General features: G+C 41.2%; 1 long non-coding RNA gene across 1 annotated transcript in view; it reads left to right on the top strand.

Annotated features, from left to right (window-relative positions):
* The first annotated feature begins 13,416 nt into the window (after nucleotides 1–13,416).
* LOC106739298 (uncharacterized) overlaps nucleotides 13,417–20,437 on the top strand; it is a 42,894-nt gene continuing 35,873 nt past the window's right edge. The window contains exon 1 of the long non-coding RNA XR_002091864.2: nucleotides 13,417–13,480. This is a non-coding gene — a long non-coding RNA (uncharacterized LOC106739298). The remainder of the gene's footprint in view (nucleotides 13,481–20,437) is intronic.

Here is a 20,437-nt window from a genome sequence, read left to right as displayed (position 1 = left end):
ATGCAGGTTTGTAATTTTAAACTTGATAAACAGCAACAGAGTTTTAAAGCATGGAGAGGTCTCTACACCTCACTGCTTTGGCTAAAACAAGACCAGATGTGTTACAAAGTTTAACGCACTTCATATCAACTTACAGGGTTACATATCAGTTTTCTATGGATTTTTTTCTTTTGGATCAGCACTCAATGTTTTCATATTTAGGTAAGATCCTTAAATGGTCATGCATTGCTACCAATCGTTTTTTCACAGTTTATCTTGGATTCAAAAGACTATTTGTGGACTTTGTATTTAAAAAGATAATAACATAATCTTTTAGCTTGAAATTACTTCTAAAAAAAGTAGTATTTTAATTAAGTTCTTTAGTTTTTTTAAAAATTATGAGCTGACTCATTTACCTTTTCTTGATTTTTTCCCCCCATCTTTGTTCAATCTTCATTTAAACACAATTTAAAAATTATCTGATGCTCATGACATGATTGCTTTACTGGAGATAATACTAGCTAGCATACAGCAATTTATTATAATTATCCACACAGTCGCTTCAGTGTTTCGAATCAGCACTCAGGAGAATGATTGTCACATTCTGCTTCCGTGTGAAATTATGCAGTCTCTGAAAATATCATTGTATCTCTTGGACATCAAATTGCCTCTAAATCCCAAGCCACGTGATTTACAGGGAAAAGTTGCACTAAGCTGGAGTTTAAAGTATTTTTGGGGAAGAAACATTTCATGGAGACTCTTTTAGTGTATTAAAAGACAAAAACAAATCCTTATCTCTTTAAACAAACTTTCCTCCTTATCAAAATGTAGAGCAATTGGATTGGCTTTCAATTATAAAGTATGCTAATAAATGATGTGTATTAATGGGCATACTAATATGTATCATTTTGGTGGTTTCTTGGTAAATGAAGGTAAAGGCTTGCTTCCACAAACAAAATTGATGGTAGAACTAGGATGAGAACTCCTCAGTACCTAGTACTCAGCCCATCCCTCTGAACACTTGCTGCTACACCAAAAACACTACAGATTCTGGCCTTGGCTGAAACTAGACTACAGATTTTTAGATGCTTAGGTCATTACATACCCAACAGAAAAGCTATGCTCATTTATACCTGAAGTTATGCTAGGTTTAATTAATTACATAGAAATTCTAGCTTTTCAGCAAGCACAGCATGTTCTTCGTATTCTTTTGGCCTTCAGAAATAATAGCTTCTTTTTATGTACCCAATAATATAATGATTGCAGGGGGGAGGAAGGGGGGCAAGAGGGGGGACTTGAAAGACTTTTGACTCCTAAATTGGTTGACAGTGATATATGAGTAATCCAAGATACTTTATTTAATTATTTTACAAAAAGCAATAGATTTAACCCTCCGGGTTATGAAAAAAGTGTTTAGCCTATAGTTGCCAATGTACCATTGCAGAAGCTCTTGTAGATAATTACTTTCAAATTATGCAATTATCAATGACTAATTTTATCATTTCTAATTTAATCTAATGATCAGAGATCCTGCTTTCTCTGTTAAAGAATCCATATTCTGTGATAAAAAAAATCCCCTATTCTCTAATTAAAAACCCCTAAGTCCATGTTTTTCCTCAATTAAAATGAAATACCACCATATATAGAGATATGAGTTGAACACGATGTTTTATTGATATATTTACAATTGTAAAGCAGTTTGGAAGCCTACTAGTGCCTCATTCTTTATAATAAAATAATGCTGCCATAGCCTCCAAGGTGAGGTGCTCCATGCCTGCCTGGCAGCCTGCTGCCAGGAGCCCTGTGCCAGCTGTGCTGCCATGACTGCAAAGGTGAGGCATGGTGGCTGCAGTGGTGCAGAGTTGTGCCCCCTTGCTGCTACTGAGTGGGCAGGGGGTGCCTCATCTTGGTGGCCATGGCAGGGTGGCATTCGTGGCATTCATGGCAGCAGCACCAAGTGTCGCCACCTCACTATACCCTCCTGTGCCAGGTCCTGCCTGCTGGGCCATGGAGGAGGTTCCTGCCTGATGCTGGTCCAGCTAGGTTGCAGCCCCATGCCCCTCTGTGACAAAGATAGATAAAGAGAGGAATACATACATTAGAAGATCAGTGAAGGTAGTGGAGGCATCTAAGAAAGTACAAGAGAGAAGACTGGTATGGTATGGTATGGTATGGTATGGTATGGTATGGGCATGTTCAAAGGAATCCAGAAGAATATGTGGGAAAGGAAGTTACCAGAATGGCACTACCAGGGTGAAGGGGAAGAGGAAGACTGAAGATGAGATGGAGAGAGACATGAGAGAGAAGGAGTTGGAAGAAGAAGAAGATCCATATGACCAAAGCCAGTGGAGAACCAGGATCCTCAACAGTGACCCTGTTTAGATGGAACAAGTGAGGGAAGAAGAAGATGATTAAATTGTTGGGGTCCCATTATGCCTTCAGTCGTAAAACTGATCCAATTATATCATTTCCCTAATTTCTTGAAATTTTCTATCTAGAAGGCACTGAGGAAAGAAGCCATGCTACAGGTAGAGCATAGAAGTAGGAAGAGATTGCAGAATTGGATGAAAAATGAGTTAAGGAAAAAAAGGGAAATTTAACAACTGAGTTTGCTTTCCAAGCAGTGCACAGTGGATAACTTAAGTGTGTATAACACAGTGACCAGCCAGATAGGCCAGGCAGAGACTTTCAAGGTACAGTATCCTATAAGCATTTCCATTGTTAGAAACCCAGAATATTTCTTGCATTTCTTTCTATGCCTGTTTCTGTCCCCTTACATGCACAGGTTAGCTTTGGCAGGGCAATTTTACTGCTGTATTCTTAAGTGCATACATAGGTTGCTTGCTTTTGTTTTGGTGCCTATGATTACGGTGGGAATTCCACTTTTGTCATCTTTTTTAATCTATCCTCTTTGTGAAGTCAGCTTCTATACCCCAACCTATCATTCACCTGTTCTATTTGTACTTGACAGTTGGCCAAATAAAACATGCATGTTTTTTCTTTACTGTTTTCCCCCCTTTCTTTCCATTTTTTTGTTTTAAAACAGTCTCCAAATAATAATTTCCAATTCCAGTTGCTTTGTTCTGTAAATGTTGAAATCACCCTAACTGAAACAATAACAGGGAAAAAAATGAATTCTGGTTTCTGAAAGCCAATCTTTATCATCAGTCTCTTGTTCTTGGATTGGCACACAAGTGTTAGAGCTGTCTACGTGCTGCTTTTCAGTAGTGAATCTTTACATTTGTACAAGCACTTAATGATGCCTAGGATAAAGCTTGGATCCATTCAAAGCAAAACAAAACAAAACAAAACAAAAACTCACCAGAAGAACTGATTTTGATGCTAGAGTTGGAGACCTTTTAACAACAAGCCCTGGATGGAGGCAGATATCATTAACACACTTAAAACACATAAATGGAAGGTCTGCTACATATAAGAACACCAGAAGAACTCCTGTGTATTGTAATGGGGGTTCATATTGTGAATTGTTTTCAGTGCAGTGAAAGGAAATGGACAAGCCACATTTTATTAAACTTTACAAAGCTCCCAAATACATTTTTTTAACAATAGAAGTCTTCTTTCTCAAAATGAAAAGGTGAATAGGGCTGTTGCTGATTTATTTTGGCCAAGGCTTTTCTATACTTGGCAAAGAAAGTTGCACCTTTACAAACGGTTTCCTTAACATGAAAATTTGCAAATGAAGAATATGTCTTATCTCACTTGTTTAATAATGTATTATTTCGTTGATATTATCATGAATCTTTTTTTAGAAAAAAGGTGATTATCTGTTTTAAAAAATGTTCTGGAAACTCTGATTTGCAGAATCTCAGAGTTCATGATTTCTCCTGTTTAACTGTAAATGCACAATTTGACCAAAATAGAATTACCCATGCTAAGCATGACCAACACGATTGTGCTAGCAAAGATTAAAATATTGTTCCCTTTTGAGTCTGAAGACTTGGTTGATTGTAAAAAGAATTAGAATCTCAGACAACTACATGATATATAGCCTTAGAATAAATTTTCTGTATACCTAATAGTAATGATTTAAGTGTGAGGCTCAAATACAAAAACCTATGCTAGTTCATAGTTACAATGAAGTTGCGTCTCCCGGTAGTGCTGATAAAGGCATGGTTATTTTTTAATTTTCTGACTTGTATTGCTGGTGGCTAGATGTGTTCCTACCACATAGAAAGGACCTGTATCCCTACCACACAGCAAGGATAGTATCTGCTGTGGCTCTTATTACTGTCATAAGATAAAATAGGTAAGTAATATCCCTTTTTTCCTTAACTCATTTTTCATCCAATTCTGCAATCTCTTCCTCCTTCTATGCACTACCTGTAGCAGGTCTTCTTTCCTCAGTGCCTTCTAGACAGACAATTGCAAGAAATTATGGAGATGATATAATTGGATCAGGGTTACGCTTGAAGGCATAATGGGACCCCAATAATTTAATCATCTTCTTCTTCCCTCACTTGTCCCATCTAAACAGGGTTGCTGTTGAGGATCCTGGTTCTCCACTGGCTTTGGTCATATGTATCTTGTTCTTCTTCCAACTCCTTCTCTCTCATGTCTCTCTTCATCTCATCTTCGGTCTTCCTCTTCCCCTTCACCCTGGTAGTGCCAAGGTAGTGCAAAATAAAAAATATAATTAGGCAGAAGCAACAGGATTTATTACTTGCCCATGATTCCAGGTTGGATGTAGGTTGTAAAGATAATATTTGCAAAGGGGACTTTTATCCCTTTCTGATTAAAGTTACTTTGACAGGCCAGCATCCAGATCACAAGCAATGTTTCAGGACTGAGCTGCCTTGCATTTTAAGTGCCCTGTGTCTGGAAAGGATAGCACTGCACAACTCTGTTTTGCAATCATTTCCAAGAACAACGGGTTTATATGTTTAATTCTGCTAGCTCATAATTTCATTGCAGGTTGATTCTTGTTTGGATTTAGCAGAAAGCCCCCTTTGACAAATGTGATAAATTGGTTTCAAATTAGCTAGGATATAAGTAAACAACTTATGGTGAAGGCAGAGCATTAGCTGTAGTATGGGATTTTATCTAGAGCATATAAATTAAAGTTTAAGTGGGTATGCATGGAGATACAAACTTATATTGTTTATGAAAAGATGAAGATCTGAGATGAAACACAATTTGCAGTAAATACCACAGGAAGGACCAAAATAATTGTACAAGCACTAATTTCAATTTCTGGAAGGTGCTAGCAGGCAAGCTAAACTGAACCTCAGCTATTTTTTTTTATAGAAGGAGAACCATGGTACACTTTATAGATGGCAAACTGCACTACTAAGCTTCCCTGTAGCTAGAGGTAGGATCAGCCTGTTCTTTAGGGCCCAGTCTATTGCCACTATAAAAATACAGGGCCAAATCCTGTTGTCAGGGTTGTGAGTGTAATCCAGTCAAACTGGCTTTGATTGGTTCCCTCTGGCAAGATGCAGACTAGAATTTAGCCCGGCTTAAAGAGAATAAATTTAATTTTTTGTTAGAGGATGAAGGAGGCAATAGGTACTGGATTGGCACGGCGATCTTCTGTTGCCTGCAAATGACACAGAAAGAACAACATCATTCAACTGGTGAGCAATAAGGTGCAGGGAGCATGGGAAGGAAATGGGGCTCAGGGGTTGAATCACAGTTCTGTGATTAACCAATCCACAGCTCTGCACAGATCTCCTTAGGCAGATCATCAGACACCTCCGTGCCTTGTTTCTGTTGTTTGCAGAAGGAAGCAACAGCCCTTCCCCCCCCCCCCCCCAAAAAAAAAACAAAAACAAAAACAGCCATAGAGGGAAGCACCCTGTTGGATTCCAGCACCCCGTGCACTGTTGCACTTTGTTAGGTAGCGAACTAAAACACCTTGGAGGAGCTTTACCTTGCTACGTACCAAAGTCATTTAAAGCACAATATGCCTCCAAGCAACACCATTAAAATGGTGCGAAAGGGCACATAAGCCACTCTAAAGGCCAATTTCGTGGTGTATGCAAAGGCCCAAACACTCGACAACCACACTGTGCATTTAAAGAGCTTGGGAGTAAGAGGAAAGGAGTGAGTGTGTCTATGTGCTTAAAAAAAATTAGCACCACAACAGGTGTAAGCTCAGGCCTCCTCCAGTTTCTGGACTTCTACTTTAACAAGTCAATGCAAAACAGCTTAAACTTTCTCTTCAGCCATGGCTGCTCCTAAGGTCCCTTCCTTAGGGCTGCTTAGCCCCAGACTCATAGTTCTTGTGCTTGGGATAATGTCTGCAGTGCGTAATTTGAACAACTCCATTTTTGGCTTGATAAACCCTACAACGCACTTCAGCAAGGATCCCTGGAGTAGCAAGGACACACTTTCTGTTATCTAGTATCAGTTATCACCGTTTTGCTGAGTGTGTCTCCAGGTAACGTGATTTCAAAGACCATGATATAAAATTCTAATACCATTGTACAATTCATCCTACCAAGGCCAGAAGATCTGTATACAGATGCTGTTTTAAAGCAAGCAATTAGCCTAATTCAATCATCCTGTTTCATTACTTAATAACTTATCCTCAATACTGGAAAAACCATCAACAAGTTATCACATTAACTATATAGCAGATGAACAATTGAAGTGCATTTTTGTTTTGCCTTGATGCATAGCTGATGAGTTTTCATCTCCATTCCTGAAACATACTTCAGGAATTGTTTAGATCAAAGTCTCTGAAGAGACAAAATCCACCTCACCTGAGAATACCTAATCTATTAAAAAGACCTTGACAATGAAATAGCATGTTCTGTCTTAAATGTCTTATTGCTGTAACTATATTTCTTTTGTACCCATAATTGAAGTAGATGTATACAGTCTAACTGATAGATATTTGTACTGTGGAGTGACGGTTGCTCGCTGCAGAATTATTAACTGAAATCTTTCTACCTGGTGCAAAGAATAGAGCTATACTGTGGGTGGCCAATCAGAAAGCAGCTGTCATAAAAAGTGCATATTTCCTTAAAAAATACTGTACTTACATGGACTTTTTGAACTCAATTCTTATTTGTTTAAAAGTTTAGGCTAACACTGTAACACTAAGGCACATCAGAATAGATGTCCAATTCTAGAATAATGCCCCTAAATAAAATCGGACTGATATTTTTCCCCACAGATGATCATATACAGCCAATAAGATAACAATTAAGTTATTTTAAGGTATTGGCTATGGGTTGCAGTGCATATCATTAAGCACAGATCTTAAAATATTGACCTTCATTCCTTTAAAAAAAAAAAACAACTTTTTTTTTTAAAAAGAGATCATGCATCTGAGTTTATGAATGCCTATATATTTATTAAAAAGAGGAGGAAAGATTAGAACAAAATACATTTCTAATAAATAAAGCAAAAGCCATACAACAGAGTTATGTGATCAATGTCCTGTCACAGATGGTAGCAGTTAATCTGAGATTTCAAACTGCTTTTAGAGTAGATTATTACTAATCCACATTTTAGTAAACTCAGATTTGAGAGGTAAGAGCAGCCAAGATTTTATAAGTGACACTATATCAAAGTATCTTTTTATTGTGACTATTATTTTAGCTAAATTTGCCCCAGAAGTCCCAGCTCCTCTTATCTCAGCTATAGAGCATTATCTAATCATTAGAACTAAACAGCATATGATAAATCCGAATGAAAACTGAATGTATAGTTGCCCCTTTCCATTACGTTTGCCCTTTGACTTGGCATATCACTATATTTACTTATGCACAAAGGATCTTACGGCTGAACTAGTGAGTTTAGTTAGTTTTTTATACGAATGTCATACTTACATGTATACACACACAGCTCTATTTAACAGACATACATGTGTTTATACGGATATAACAACATGCAAATTATACATGCGTGTATATCAATATTAAATTAGTCACTTCATGTATAAATAATATACTTGGTATATTATTAGCCTTGTGCATGCTTCACGAGCTGCTGTAGGAAGGTTTTGCAATGAACTAGAAATTCCACAAGAGGGCATAATAATAATACAGAAAAAAGTCGAGGACTGTAAACATCATAACCCAAGACAGTGCTATCTTTCCCAGTCATGGTCTTTTCCTTTTATTTTTAGCTTCTTAGGCACCACACCGTCCCGCTTTGCTGTAACTTTTGAGCCTAGTCTAAAAGATTTAGATATAGATGGCATGACAGTATTTTCAAAATGAATCCTCACATGGGTTTGGCTTCCTGAGTTATTGGTAGTTTTCTGTAAAGATAATTTAAAGGTCTCAGGAAATGATATTATTTTGACATGCCTCATATTGCTCTGGAGGAAGCTATTATCTTTGGGGCTTTATTGCTGGGTTTTAATGCTGTCATAAAAAGGGAAATTTGAACAAAAGGAATAAATAAAGGGGAAAGGCTGTAGTTTAACCTTTTCTCCTCTTTCCCTCATGACTGGAGCACATCAGAAAGTTTGCCTGCTGTTCTGTCACTGCCAAAACATATCAAAAACAATGGTGGCTGAATAGCTATAGGTATTATTAGTGATTTACCATGTCTTTTCGCTTGTAGTTTTCAATTCAGTCCCAATTCCCTGAATTGCCTGCTCAAGTCAAATAGAAAAATCACACTTAGACTTCAATGGGCGTTGAATCCGTAGGTTGATAACTCTACACTACTCACATGTGTAAATTTAAATCCATGCTTCTATTCTTTCCTGGCTCAGGGAAGATGACAGAGAGGTGTTTGCAAAAAATAAATAAATAAATAAATAAATAAATAATTAGGCAGGGTAGATTTGTAGCACATAGGCTAATGCTATATGTCTCAGATTTAGTCGTCATCTTCTCATGTCTTCTGGACCAGGTTGGAATTTGGGTCCAAAAATGGGCATGTACTATTGCTCCATGCTCTATTGCTCTATCTGTAGTCTTAACGAGGTCCTCATTGGTGCATGGTTCCCCTATATACAAGTAAGGGGTCTGAAGTCTCGTAGTTTCTTCCACATTCACACATGGGGTTTGTGTCATTGGAGTTATCCCCACAGTTGCATGTTAACAGTAGTCTTGCCAACCCCTGCTAATCTACCCTGCTGTCTGCAAAAGCCTCCTTGCCAGCTTCCCTGGTCCAGGAAAGAATATAAGCACAGATTTAATTTACACATAGGAGTACTCCCAGGATGCGCTTGTAGCCCAAGGGCTTGCTCAGTATTTCACAGGGTAGGACATTGCTGCTGCATGCCACACGTCATAATCAATATTTAATAGCTATTTTAATAGACATTTGCAAGTTCACTTAATAGATACTTGAAAGTCACTTACCATAGGAACAGATGCATTTGTTTTCCTATCATAATCTATAAAGTAACTTTACAGAAATAAGTATTTGGGGGATTTTTTTAATGAGGTGTTAATGATAGAAACAGGCCATGTTTTAAAGGAGGGATTACAGCATTTCATAAAGATTTTTACAGGATATGACATTGGAAATGAGACTTGATTGGGTGCTTTCATTGACAAAACTTGCTTAGTGGGAAAATCCTGTTTTGTTTAAAGTGAAACTTTGTTTGGGAAATGATTCATGGATCATGGGCTTTAATAGAATAAAATGACTTTTATATTCTTTAATCGCCATGCAGAATTTAAAAGCAAGACTACAGTAGAGTGGGTTAAAGGTAGAAATGTTATCATTCCCTATTAAATTGTACATGCTTTCAGACGATGCTGTTCTGCTGGTGGTGTTCCCATTAATTTCCATAGGGATTTTCTTCAAGGGTGAAGTTTAAAAAAAAAATGTTACCAATTTATTAGTGTTGTTAAACTACAAATATTTTAGTGACTGTTGGGCTTGCTTAGTAAATATAAAGGCAACAAAATCAAAGCTAAAGTTTTGAAATGTTGCTGCATAATAAACTTTAGCCATAAAGTTTCCCATTAAGAAGTAAATGGCACAGTCAGTAACATGAAATGAGAAAAGTCAATCCTGACAGTCAATTTTGTCTGTTTTATGAGAGATTGAATTAAGAAAGTCTATTCCAACTGACATTTTCCCCAGGTTTGGTTGGATCTGACAACAAATAAAGAAAAGAAATAAAGCATCCCATAAAACAGAGAGTGGTAGGAAGTTAGCTCCTACAGAAGTGCAGTGGGAACTGGGTATCTAGTTCACTCAGACTTCTTTGAAAAATCCAGGTTTTACTATTTCCTGTGCTTCCAAAAAGTTGTACCCAATTCCTCCATCTTTACTCACACTGGCTGCAACTTGCATCTGCTTGTGTCCTTATTGATAACAATGAAAAGAAACTATGTGTAAAATAGTTCTTGATGGGGGTTTCAAGATATGATCATTCCACATGCACTGGGCTTGATCCTTCAAATTGTTGAGTACTCTGGACCCAAAGCACTTAAGCACATACTTAACTTTAAGCAAAGTTATGTGGCTAACTTCATTAACTTCAATGCAAACTTAGCCACATAGTTACTGTTGGGCTTCGCCAAATCAGAACCAAGGTGTTCAGACCCTTGCAGGACTGACTCTGTAGATCAAATTGCCTCCGTTTCTTTCTCTTTCTCTCACACACACCTAGGACTGAAAAGGTTTTTCATGTATTTTGTGCATTAAGGATCTCAGATTCTGTCAAGCTTTCTGTTTGAGGCCAAGTACTTTCTGTGCCCCTTGGTGTGCTGGCGCACCTCAACAACATTTCTTGCTCTGTGCTGTGCCTCAAGTCAACATATTCAGTCTTACACTTTTTAAAGCTGTAGGAAATTATTAACTCTGACAATTCCAGTTGACATCAAAGGTGATTCTCCCTATTCATCTCCAAACATGTTTTAGAGCAGGGGTGTGCAGGATGTGGCCTGAGGGTTACATCCAACCTATGGAGCTCCCAGAGACGGCATGGTCTTTTGCCAAATTCCCAACTGTGGAGCTGTGCTGGGGACACATATTGGCTGCATAGTGGGGTAAGCAACAGTTATGATAACCTGTGCCACCACTGCTGGGTTTAAATGGTTACTCACCGGCTACTCACAGTCCAGATCTAGGTGACCAAGAGTCCCGTCATCCAAATCCATCTGGGGTTCCCAGGTGTGTTTAACAGCCCTATCTTAGAGAATGGGCCAAAGTCTTTGATCACAGAAAGAAGCACTTTCCAATGAAACATTAAAAATTACCTCAGACTCTCTTAATACTATATTGCCCAATGATTCAATACCATGCTGAAACTTTCACCTGTTTTTTTCAGGAAGATTTGCCAATTTCTAACCCCAAATCCATTTCTGACCATTTATGAGGTGCGATGAGCTTTATAATGACAATCTGTTGATCCCCCTAGTGATAGAATCCATCAAAGATGGTGATGGTGCAATGCAGGATGGTAGATGATGAAAGGGTTAACGTCAAGCTACAGTCAATATGCAAACAGTGCTCTTTGGCATGTGGGATTTGTGTACCTGAGTAATTGCAGATGAAAATCATATGGATGGGAATTTTTGGTTCACTAATGACCATTTTCAATAAACTTGAAATTCAGTCATAAAAAATCCTCAGGCTAATGCTCTTGAGTAGCCCATGCATGGAGAATCAATGTAGCCTTTATTGACATCGTTTAATTTGCTTCTGCTGTGCTCCTGTTGCGGCCATAAAAGCCTTCATTGAGAGGCCTTCAGCAATTGTGTGGAGATGACCTTCACTCTGGCAAATCAGATCATCATAAAAGAAATTAGTCTTATGTTCAGAAAAGATAAAGTCTTAAGGCCAGATTCCAGTCTCATGCATTAAAAAATTATTCAGAAGAAGGGAGTGCAATGAAATGGGCATAAACCTGAAATAAATCCATTAGCGTCTCCTCTAGAACAAGTGAGAATGTACTCTGTTTCATGAGTGACCGCCAATAAATGTGTACTTTTTGGGTCCCGATTCAGCAAAATATGGAAGCACATTCTCATTGCTGAGTGTACGAATAGTCCTATTTATTTTAAGCACTTGTTTAAATGTTCTCCTAGGTTGGGAGCTGGGTCATGATGTGTGCTCAAGACATCTATGTCCAGATTTCCCACTGACTCCCTACAGGATTTCAGTAAATCGCTTAAACTCTTAGTTCTATTTGTTTCAGCTACAAAATGAAAGCATTGATACCTATTGCATGAGAGTGTTGTGACACTTGAGGCATAAAAACACATAATGTTATATTGGTGTAAATGGTGCAGGACTTCCTGTCTGGAAGCATTTATCAGCTAATCCAGGATAACTTTTGTTTGTCCTCTCCAAACTCATAGGCAATGAAATTAAAACATAGTATTTAACCCCTGGATGAAACAGGGCTTGTCTACATGTGAAATTAATGTGACACAATAAACTTTGGTGCATTTCATGCTGGAGTTTATTGCTCCTGGGGGCTGTGTTTACACATGTTCTGGGACTGCAGCACATTGAGCTAGGTCAGATCAGCCCTGGCTGGCAGGTGGTGCTGGGGGTCAGCCTGCCAGCTCGGGCCTGCTCCCACCCAGCTCAACGCGCTGCGGAGGGGCTGGCTGGGACACAAGGGTGCTCCAGTGTGGTGCTAGTCAGCAGGCAGCCCCCACACTGAAGCACCCTTGTGCCTCAGCCAGCCTTATCAGCCCCTATATATGCATAGTTTTGCACTAAAATCTCCGCTATAGGATAGTACTTGTGTTTACAAGTACTCAACTATAGCAGAGTTAATTAGCTAACTGCAGCCTAATAGGGCTGCATGTGTAGATGCTGAGGCTTTACTATGGAGCTAATTAGGCAGCTCCACAGTAAGTGTCTGGTGTAGATGTGCCCATAGGGAGGTAAGTCGGTGTGGTCTAGCTTCACTCATTAGTGCACTTTACCTTTGCTTGCTGTGGTTTAGGAAAACAGCTCCCCTGGATTCAACTGTCCCCTAGTAGCCCTCCCCCACCAACCTTTTTATAGAACTGGATGTGCTATTTTTAAGTGATGCTTGTAAAGGGCTTTGGCCTTCTTAAATGTGCAGTGGTTTATACATTTGAATGTTATCATGTGCTATAAATAGGTTCCCTTAACAGCTACAGGATATAGCCAGGCAAAATTGCTGTTGATTTCAATAGCATCAGGATTTCCTCTGAGATATATGAGATCAACTATAATGTATACACAGGGAAATACTGACCATTTGCCTTTGTGAGCAGTTTTGTTAGAGTCGGCATTTTGTGCAAATGACCAGCTGTTTAGTTTCACTTGACTATGCAGTAGATGTAGAAGACAGGCTCCTTCTTGTGTTTAAAAAAAAAAAGTGGGGTGGAAGTGTGGCGTCGCAGGAGGCTTGGTGTTCCTGCCTCTTTAAGAGAAGGCAGACTGAAGATGGAGGAGTCTGCAGGTGCTGCAAGAGGCAGTCAAGCGTCATCTGACCTAAAAGGGGTCTGTGCTTACAGGATATAAGCCCAGAGCCAGTGCTGGGGCAATAGTCTGATCCTGGCAGCTGAGATGTGAACAACTCCTGAAGAGCAGGGCTGCAGCCAGGCTGCTGGCAAACACCTAAGCCAGGGTAAGCAGACTTGTGGTCTGGGGATTGAGACAAGGGGCAGTGATGCTCTCAGCTGGCTCAGAAGTGGGGTCAGGGCCCCAGAGGTAGGAGGCAAGGGCAAAGAGCAGAACCACAGCTGCACGGTTGTGAGAACGAGGAGGGTCAGGGATGGGCACCCCAGAAGGGGTGAGAGGCAGAGTCAGGGACTCATTGCCCAGGACGGGTCAGCAGGGCCAGGGAGCCTGCAGGTCTCAACCGGCCTAGGAGCAGGGCCAGGGCCCAGGAAGGGCCAAAGGTCAAGGATGGGCCACAGCTGGAGCACAGCCAGAATAGCCCACAAATCTCAACTGGCCTAGAAGTGGGGCCAGAGCCTGAGAAGAGGGACTTAGGAGGGACACAGCCAGAGACCAACAAGGTCCGGGACCCACGGCTTGAAGAAAGGCAGAGTCGTGGCAAGGATCCCACTGCTTCAGGAGAGGTGGGATCAGGGTCAGGGACCCAGGGTCACATGTGGGAATAGCCAGATGGGTGAAGTATGCAGGTGTAGGCAGAGAGAGACCGCTCAATAGCAAGCCATGACACTGGTGAGGCATGGGCATGGTGTAAGGGGTGGTTGAAGCCATGTAGTAAGCCCTTAAAGTGCTGAGAAATGAGACCTAGGCTCAGGAGCGGGTGAGATCTCACTCAGGGGTCCCAAGGGCTCCCTTTTCTAGGTAGTTATTTGCATCAAGTCATGGTAGGAGAGCAGAAAGGGACCAGGGACATAAAAGAGCAGGGTGACTACCAAGGGGCAACATGGCCACCCCTGGAGCCCTAGCATGTTACAGGGGAATGGGGAGCGTTTGGAAAGAGTAAGGTGTGGAAAGGCTGCAGCAATATAACCTGCTACATTACCCTCCTATGGTTCCCTTGTTCTTGTGAACTGACTGTACCAAATAAGACATGCAGAGATTTTCCAACAGGAAAACATCAGTACAGAGTAATTTCAGTGACTCTTGTTCCAAATAAGTATAAATGTGTGATTTAGTGCATGCAATGGATGAATGAACTTGTCTCAGAAACATTATTGTTAAAGACATTGCATAATAGGAAATAAAATGAAAACTGGAAAGCCTGCTTAACTTCTCTGCTTGTTCCTAATGGATTTTTTAATGCTAAAGCACAAATGCAGTGCCTGAGGAACAGGATGCTCCTAGTAGTCTCTGTCCCCTATAACAGCAGCCTGTCAAAAATGACGTGACAAGCCAGAACAGTGGCATTTTAAGGGGTATATAGATTAGTTTCTAGCAAATTCATGATGCACCCAGATATTTGGCAATAATGTCGTTCCTATATCTTTCATCTACAGCATCTCATACTGGAAGTTAGGTGAAGGAGTTAAAGACAAGCAACTGCTAATAATGGACCAGCCCCCACTTTGTAAAGACTTTTGGGAGACCCTGAAATACTTGTCTGCCTCTTTTCTACCATTTCTCATTTACTGTTCCTAATTTTATGGTCCCCGTTCCTTATTTTCAACTTTCCTTTCCCCCCTCTCCAACTGTTCCCCAGCCTTTATTTGTCTTCAGAAGATGTTGACTTGACCGTTATCTCTTAAAGACTTCCAGATCAAGAATGCCTCTCTCTGGTTTGAGGCAGCTTGCAGGTGAGAAAAGGCCTAGGAAGTTTGGCAGGTAAATGGCCGTGTACCATTCCTGACAACAGCCAGTGCCTTTGAAAAGAAGTGCTCTCCGTGGATTTGAATACCGTCCTTAGTAACCCAGTATTTGAAAAGTAACCTCGTGGTCACATCCACATGAGCAGGGGCATGCGTTTGCAGCAGGCAGCGCCCACACTCAGGCACCCTGTGCCCCAGCCAGCCAGGGAGTGGCATGTGGAGATGGGGGAGCAGGCAGCCCTGGGATTTCCTGGTAGCAAAAAAACCTCAAATAAAAAAGTGATGATGATTGTGAAAGGCTGCCTGCTTCCCCGTCTTGAGGCACACGGCACCTCAGCCAGCCAGGGAGTGGCTGGCTGGAGCACAGGGTGCCTCAGTGCAGGGGCTCTGCAGCATGGGGAGAGGGGAAGTGGGACCCCTGTCTTGGCACAGGCCACTCTGACGGGTCTTGCACCCCTTTTTTCTTTGGGGTTTTATTTGCTACCAGGAAATCCTGGTTGCAAATATTGCCCTGACACTGCAAATTAGCAGCACTGTGCACTGTTTAGCAAGGGGTACGGTTAGTGGCACCATAAAGAGGCTTGCAGCACCCATCTGGATCTGGCCTGCAGCCAGTGCAAGTGCCAGAGCAGCAAGCCGGGGCCAAAAGCAGCCTCAGTGGTAGCGCTGTAATCTGGAAGGTTCATCGCAGTGGCAGCATTAATGAAACTACCTATAAAATGGCCCATTATGCGGTGTGGTGGTTCTGTCTAACGTGCTGTCTGCCAAAGTGAGACAAATGGAGAGCTGACTGTATGTCTATGGGAAATGTTGAGCGTGGGATTCTGAAATGTCATTTCAAATTTTATTTTACAGGCCATTTCATCTTTACATTATTTTTACATTTATTTCGTGCCATGTCACTTTAAGTGCATAATGTGTAGTAGTGCTGACATGTTCTGCTATGACATAACAGAAGAGGTAAAATATTCAGTTATGCTCTCAAATGTTCTATTATTTTTATATATTATTTCTGAAATCCTTAAGGGCAGCTGCAACTAAGGATTAAATGAAACCTCATTTTTTAAGATGAAAAATGCCCTTGTTTAGCCACTCTGACATCACTGTGTCAACTGTAAAATGTGACTTGAGCCAGTGCTTTCCAGCTTTGTGCTAGCAGTGTATGCGCTGCAATGGGACAACTTCCCAACCTCCTGTGTAAGGAGAATTGTCACCATATAGAAGCCATACTCTGCAGGGTATAAAAGAAAGGATCCGATTCACTTCATGTCACCTGCTGCACCTTTCTTCCTAAAACTCCTTTTCTGAGTGTCATTTGTATTCCTCTTTCATAGCCAAGCTAATGTGAGTTCCCCTGATTTGAGTTGCCCTCATTTTCTGAGTAGGTTATGCCATCATTGCCATCCATACGGAGTTTGGCCCAGAGGTTTCTATCTGACTGCTGCCACACACAGCATGTGCCTGCAGTGTAGTCTGACTCTGAGGGCAAACGGGTCATATTATGCCATGCATATTTATATTAACTCAAATAGCGAGGACCAGTAGATAGCTATGCTATTGTCTGAGGCTCTGAAATGACTCCTATCACCTAGAGCTTTGAGCAGTGTATTTAGATAACCCACAGCCAGAGTTTCAAAGCCAAGTGGAAGTTTGCAGCCTTGCAGGGGGGTTGTGCAGATGGATGGGGACAAATGAGGAGAAAGAAAGATAAAAGAAAAAAGTTTCCAACCTTCTGGCTTTCCAAATGTTCAACAGAAAATACACTACCAGAGATTTTCCAAATTGTGTGCCTAAAGTCCTAGGTCTGAATTCAATAGATTTGACCATACATATTTTCTCAAAATACTTTCCTGAAAACAGTATTTTTCAATGAGACAAAACTCTAAATAATTCAACATACATCACGTTCAACAAAATGCATTTTGGGAAAGAATTAAGTGAAGCAGCTCAGTAATGCCAAAACATTCTTGACATTATTTTTAAAGTATAAAAAAATACGCAATCAAACTGGAAAGATTTGATTGTATCAAAACAGAGCATTTTGCTTGACTCAGAATTGCTGTTGTTCTGTCTTGCCCCGGATTTTTTCCTCTTCACATTATGGCATTTCTTACGAAACAGAAAATCTGTTTCTCATCCAGCTTTAATATTTAGGCATCAAGACCAATGACTCTCAAACATGCTCGGTGGCTGGAATCAGTACTGACACGAAGGGGAGAGTAGCATCTGTTTAAGTCCCCAATACTGTTTCCTGTAATGGTCTCTTGTCTCATGAAAACAAACACAGGTAGGACTGTATGTAGTTATATAATCCCTGTTTTATTCCACTGCAGTTATAATAGGCAGTAATATCTATTCTTCATCATTTATTGCTAATTTTTTTAACACCCATCAGCTTAAACAAAGGTCAGGGCAGAAATCAGGGTAATGCTTTTAGCGCTTAACTATAGAACTGGGAGTTATATTTCTGGTATTTGTTCTTGGGCTTTATCTCAAGTTTGGCTGTGCTTCTCAGCGGTCAATCTTCCTGAACTTGCAGTGATATTCAAGCAAAGGAAGAACTAGAGGGATGTAATCAACAGTAGGTAGAAAGAAGATTAGGTACCAATTAGGTTACTGATATCTGCTCCATATAGATAGGAATCCTTCATCCTCCCTTTCACCCACTACAGTGAAATTTAGTCAACATTTTGGTTGAGCACAGTGGGACCATCTACACGTGTAACTAATTTGCAGCAATAAACTCTGGTGCATATCACACCAGAGTTTATTGCTCCCAGGTATGCTGTTTGAACGTGCACTTGGGACTGCAGCATGTTGAACCAGGTTGGAGCAGCCCTGCCTGGCAGGGGACCCCAGGGGTCAGCCTGTCACCCTGGGGCTACTCTGACCTGGCTCAAAGTGCTATGGAGGGGCTGGCTAGGGCACAAGGGAGTTTATTAGTTTCCTGCAACCTAACATGGCCGCATGTCTAGAGATGCTAATCAGTAGCTCGGGGTCAAACATAAAGAACTGCATTCATTGGAAAGTACATGAGGAATATAAATAACGTAGTCAGAGTCTAGCCAGGCCCCTGAAGCTAAAACCCCTCTTTGTGAGAGGTGTCACTGGATACTGTTTTTTTTACAGGAAGCATCCAAGCACACTAGTTTTTATATAGCCTTTAAAACACAAAGCAGGGCCTCCAACAAGACAGCACTGCTGACACAAAGGAACAAAGCAGTTTACTAACTTTGCCAATACTATTTTCTATATTGACCTTTTTTTCTCATGGAAGTAGTCAAAAGGTGTGTCCCTGCATAGCTATAAACTCTAGCAAGAAAGAGAGCCTGGATTGTTTAAATTCCAGCACTTATCCTTGTGTTACCTTGGGAACAATAGTATAAAAAAATTACAAAATGGGTGCCACCTGGCTGGATGGCAGCAATACAGATAAGGATTTGGGGGGTTTGGTGGCTCAAAGATTCAATCGGAATCCACAAGGTGATGTAGTTGCCCAGAAGGTGAATGCGATTTTGGGTTGTAGCAATAGATGCAAAACACAGGAGGAGATACTGCCTCTTTCCTCAGCACTGGTTAGGCCTCTCATAGAGTATTTAGTGCAGTTTTGGGGTCCACATTTTTAAAAGGACATGGAGAAATTAGAGAGGGTCCAGAGGCAGGCAACAAAAATGAAGAAGGACTTGGAAGCAAGGTGTATGAGGAGAGGTCGAAGGCTGTCCAGATTACACAAAAAATGCTTAAGAGGGGACATGATGGCAATCTTCAAATATCTGAAGGACTGTCATAAAGAAGCAAGAAACACTAATGGCTTTAACCTGCAGCAAAGTAGTGTAACCCAGGTACACCCAAGGGTGTGCCCTATTCTCAATTGGATGGGATGGGTAGGCAGGAGGGGGTGCTGTGAGAAGGATGCCAGAATTTCAAGCAGTTCCCTTTTTCCTCTATAGAGTTAGTGCAAGCCCACATTTCTTAACTATATACAACTTACTGAATTATAATACACATAATCATAAAACTAAATATCATATACATACATTTACACAGTGACCAATAACCAAGGTCATACCCTACATAACACTATTTACTTATCACAATGAAACAATTTCAGCAGCATCAACACAATACAACATTTCAATTACAAAATATAAGGTGCAAATGGGAACAATCTTAATAACATCTTTTCCTTAATATAGTCCCTGGCCCATGGCAAGAGATAGTCCTCCTCCCAATGGGGTCTCTTGCGGGGTCTCCAGGAAGCACCAGGGGCCACTCCCCTTAGGGCCTTGACTAGGCAGGGGGCTGCTCACCCAGCCCCTTCTCTGGGTTTGCCCACCCCAAACGTCTTTTCCCTGTGCGACCCAAGGGCCCAGTGACTCACGCTCCCTCGGGTAGTGGTGGTCAGGGCACAGCTTGATGGGGTCTCCTCTGCTGGAGCACCTCTCCAGGACTCTTCTGCACTGCTGGGCTCCTCCGGACCTGACAGTTTAGTCTTCAATCAGGTCCGAGAGAGCTCTTCTCCCCCTCCCCTCAGGAAAGGGACATGACTTTATTTCTCTTGCTGCCTCCTGATTGGTGGATGGGCTCCACCAATCAAAACAGCAGGATCTCAAGCCTGGAACTCAACCCAAGCTCTGAAAGGTGAGCATGCTACAGTAGGTTGACTCTGGATATCAGGAGAAACTTCTTCAGTGAAGGCAGTGGGACAGACTACATAGGGAGGTTGTGGAGTCTCCATCACTGGAGGTGTTCAAGAAGAGGTTGGACAAGCACTGGTCAGGGATGACATAGGGGTAGGTCTGCCTGTGCTCTACTATAGGTATTTCCCAGGCTTATAGGTCACATTGGGCCAGGAAAGGATTTTTTTCCCCTTCCTGTTGCTTCTTTCCAGGGTTTTTCTTTGTGTTTGTTTGCTTGGTTTTTTTTACTTCCTTATTAGCATTGGGCATTGGCTGCAGCTATGAGTAGGGATTTTGACTGGGGTATACCAATACTCCTACTGGGCCTTAAACCCAGAAGAGCCTGACAGGAGGGTCTTGCACCTCTTCTCAGGGTCAGACCGATCACCCCATTTGGGGTCAGGAAGGAATTTTACTCCATGGTCAGATTGGTGGAGACTGTGGTGATTTTTGCCGTCCTCTCTAGTGTGGGGCATAGCCCTCTTCCTTGGATCTCTTGAGCACATTTTAACAACTTTGTCTCCTGCCTTACCTATGTTATACCTTGTGCTTATGTCAGGGTTGGGTATGTAGTTTTACTAATAGGTTAGACAATGGACCTGTATAGGATGGTTTGATCCTGCCACTGGCGGGGGGTTGGAC

Source organism: Alligator mississippiensis, chromosome 8, assembly GCF_030867095.1.
Source record: "Alligator mississippiensis isolate rAllMis1 chromosome 8, rAllMis1, whole genome shotgun sequence".
Lineage (NCBI taxonomy): Eukaryota > Metazoa > Chordata > Crocodylia > Alligatoridae > Alligator > Alligator mississippiensis.
Note: the sequence above shows the minus strand (reverse complement) of the source record. Positions and strands in the feature narration are given on the sequence as shown.